The sequence below is a fragment of the Lontra canadensis genome, unplaced genomic scaffold (genome assembly GCF_010015895.1).
Source record: "Lontra canadensis isolate GAN:19392208 unplaced genomic scaffold, GSC_riverotter_1.0 scaffold336, whole genome shotgun sequence".
Taxonomy (NCBI): domain Eukaryota; kingdom Metazoa; phylum Chordata; class Mammalia; order Carnivora; family Mustelidae; genus Lontra; species Lontra canadensis.
In genome coordinates, this window is record NW_022631330.1 from 33,537 (window position 1) to 37,774 (window position 4,238).

A 4,238-nucleotide genomic window follows, 5' to 3' on the forward strand; every position below is an offset into this window, starting at 1 on the left:
GGGGAGAGGGAGGAGACTTCCCACAGAGCAGGGAGCCCAATGCAGGGCTCAATCCCAGGACCCTGGGATCATGACCTGAGCCAAAGGCAGACGCTTAATGACTGAGCCACCCAGGTACTGCGTAAGTCAATATATAGATTGTTTTGAACACCTTAAAAATACTTTCTGTTTTGAGCAGTTTGTATATTTAGTTAAACTGAATCTACTAAGGCAAAGCTTTGACATGTTTTATTTATATATTTATTTTTAATTATTTTATTTTTTAAAGATTTTATTTATTTATTTGACAGAGAGTGAGCAAGAGAGGGAACACAAGCATGGGGAGTTGGAGAGGGAGAAGCAGGCCTCCCATGGAGCAGAGAGTCTGAGGCTGGGCTTGGTCTGAGGACCTTGGGTTCATGACCTGAACCAAAGGCAGATGCTTAATGACTGAGCCACCCAGGTGCCCTGCTTTGACATGTTTTAAAATTAGAAACCATGATCCAGAAATTAAGGAGAGATAGCTGGTCACTCTAATAACAAGTCTTTTGCTCTTCGTATTCCAGTCCTTTGGTGTCTCTGGTAGCCATAGAGAAGCTCATGTTGGAGATGGTTTAAATACTTGGTAAGTCAACATATGTTTCTTTTCAGAGCATGTATCTTTGAGGTTGGCCACTGTCCACTCCCTTGAGAAAGACAGTTCTCAGCCTCTTTTCACCATAGCATCACAACCCTATGGGAGACCTCTCTTTCTGACAATAACAATGATGTACTAAATCAGTTCTTAAAATATCTCTCCCTTTTCTCCTTTCTGGGTAAGGTGGGCAGTGTATATATTATTTGAAAAAATTCCTCAGGTGGTTCTGAAATCCCTACCCATTTTCCATTGGGAATCACAGCTTTTAAATATCCTAATTGTGCCTTCCTAAATATCACTAAAATTTATTGGCTTCATTTATCAGTTTCTGAAAGACTTGTGGTACAATTTACCTCTGTATTTATAGTTCTGAAAAAAATATTCTTTCTATCATTTTTGTTTTATATAATTATATGTTTATGAGTTCAAGATTGTTACATCTTTGCAGGGTGGTATTTTTTAATCCTTACGTAGTATACTTCTTTATCTCTGTTAATGCTGCTGCATTAATTTTTATATTGTTTGATATTAATATTGCTAAATACGCTTTCTTTTGGTTAATATTTGTTCAGCCTGTCTTTATCTCTTCATTTTCATACATTTGATGTGATTTTTAAAAAATTATGTTTCCTTATAAGTAGCATTATTTGGATCTTCAAAAACTGACCTACACACTTACCCCTTTTTCTACTAAGTGGTTTTATCCAGGCATTGGTAACATTTTCCTGTAAAGGAGAAGACAGTAAATACTTTTGGCTCCGTGGGCCATATATATGTATCTCTGTTATAACAACTCAAAAATAGCCACTGACAGTACATAAACGAATGCACATGGCAGTAACCAGCCTGCTAGGCATTGTTTGTCAACCTCTGGGCTTAGTCCATTTACCTTTTTGTGATTGATAATGTATCTGGACTTCTTTCTGTCATCTTATTTTGTGTTTTTTGTTGCCATCTATTTATTACCTAGGGTAGTGCTACCTGAGGTTACAGATGAACCAAAAATAGTTCTTACTTTTATGGTTAAGGATTAAGTATACCATTATTATATTTTTGTCAGTTTCTTTATTTGTTGTCCTAGATTTTTTCTTGCTGAAGTGCATTCTTTAGTTTTTGCTTATTTGTTTGTTTGTTTTTTCAGTGAGAGTCTTTGGGTGGTAAGCTCCCTCAGTCTGTTATGTCCAAATGGCTGGGTATGGAAATCAAGGTTGATAATTATTTTCTCTTAGTACATGGAAGATACTACTCCATATTCTTCTGGCATTGATTAATGCTGATGATATATCCACTGTCAGTTTAATCATCATTGCTTCAGAGGAATCCGTCTTTTCTCTCTAGTAACTTTTATAATGCTCTGTAGTTTGACCACACACTATGGTTGTGGATTTATGTTTATTGATTTACATTGCCTCTCAGAGTCCTTTTTCAAACTGTGGGCTCTTCTTGAGCTCCCCAAAATTATTAGCCACTAACCATTTGAATATTACTTGTCTTCCATTAACTCTCTGCTCTTATAGAACTGATTAGATATATTTTGAAACTTCTCAGTGTATTCTCCAGGTCTCCTAACTGCCCTTTCATAATGTTTTTCTCTTTCTCTGTGGTTTGTTCTCAGTACAGTTTTTCAATTTCCTTGTCCTTTTTTGAGTGTGTACAGATTAGAGGTGATCTCATCTATTAAGTTTTACAGTTTCTTTATTTTTCATTTATTATATGTTTCCTCAACCCCCTCTAATTTCATTTGTGCCTATTTTTGAGTTTTTAAATTAATGTTATTCCTTCCTTTATCTCTGTGGAGTCTGAAAATACATAAACAGTTTTTAGATTATTTTGTTATTTTCATTTGCAATTTTGGCTTTCATTGGTTGTCTTTTTTTATCGAGAGATTCTCACTTTGTCTTTCCCTGGTTCTTCACTCATACCTCCCTGAATGGTTGTCTCTACCCCAAATCCCTTGAGACCCCTGTTCAGAACCAGGTATGGTATGGGTGATTGGAGAGTCCTGCCCTGTGTGCTACTGCATTGGTCACAGGTCCAGTTCCTGCATTCCTGGGCAGCCTTCATCAGGTCCTTGCTCACGTCAGCTTGATTTCAGGGTTGTGCTGGTTTCCTCCAGCTTTGTAGCTTCTGAGGAAACTTAACCTCAGGCAGCAGTTGCAGAACCTCTACTATCATGGGTAGGCTGGGTGGTGGACACTGGTCCAGACTGGATTTCCCACAAGGAGCCTGGGTCAGGGCAGCACCTGTCTTGTGTGAGCATCTCTAGTCACCCTGAATCCCCAAAAGCTAAAATCAGTTGGGTCCAAGGAATCCTTATCTTACTTTAGAGCACACCTTTAAAATATCTTCTTTTTCATTTTACCTATTTATGTTTGGAGCAGTGGTAGGAGTGGTATGGTTCCATTCCTCTCTTCTTCTTTTTCTTCTTCTTCTTCTTCTTCTTTTTTTTTTTTTTTAAGATTTTTATTTATTTATTTGACACAGAGAGAAAGATCACAAGCAGGCAGAGAGACAGGCAGAGAGAGAGGGGAAGCAGACTCCCCGCCGAGCAGAGAGCCCAATGTGGGACTCGATCCCAGGACCCTGAGATCATGACCTCAGCCGCAGGCAGAGGCTCAACAAACTGAGCCACCCAGGCATCCCTCCATTCCTCTTCTTTTAGGAGCCATTTCACCCTGATCTGAGAGCTTTCCCCTATTCCTCTTGATTCTTTCATTGGTGACTGAACTGCTCAGCCCATTTTTCACACCTGACATCCCTGCTGAGTCCCCACACTCCCGTTGCCCTCAGAGCAAGAAGTGTGAATTGTTCTTGGTAATTTTTCTGAGAGACAGTTGATGGTGACTGAGCCTGATAATAGGAGTGAATTAGGTCTTGGGGGCTGTGTCTAGGTGAGGTTAGGACATAATTGGCTTGAGTGTGAATCCTGGAAGGGCCACCATGTTCCCTCCACCCCTGCTCCTTCTAACATCTCTGTCCTCAGCTAGCCTGGCACAGACTCATGTCCCAGTGCACAGAGGGGTGTGTGAGGGCTGTCTTTGGTTTGGGCTGACCTAGACTTGATACCTGCCACCTTTTCTGACACTCTATCTTGAACTTGAACATGATTAGTTTTATCCCTGAGCTATGGAATGGGGAAGCTTTGTGTGGCTGTGTGTTGTACACCATACCTGAGCACTGGAAGCAGTGGGGGCAGAAATCTGCCCACGTTCCAGCCAAGCTGTGCACCCACAGGACTGTGTTCACCCAGAGTGAGAGCCTTCTAATTTATACATAGGCTGTGCTGGCCATACAGGGCTGCATCTATAGGTTTCTCATTACCTTGGATAAGATGGTCAGGCTATAAACCCCTTGTTTGCCCCCTTTTAGACAGAGTGTTGTTGAACCCCATACTGGGGATCCTTTTCTTTTCTTTCTTTTTTTAAAAAATATATTTATTTATTTATTTATTGGAGAGAGAGAGATAGAGAGAGAGAAAGGGAGAGAGCATGAGAGGGGTAAGGGTCAGAGGGAGAAGCAGACTCCCTGCTGAGCAGGGAGCCTGATATGGGACTCAATCCCTGGATGCCAGGATCATGACCTGAGCTGAAGGCAGATGCTCAACCAACTGAGCCTCCCAGGT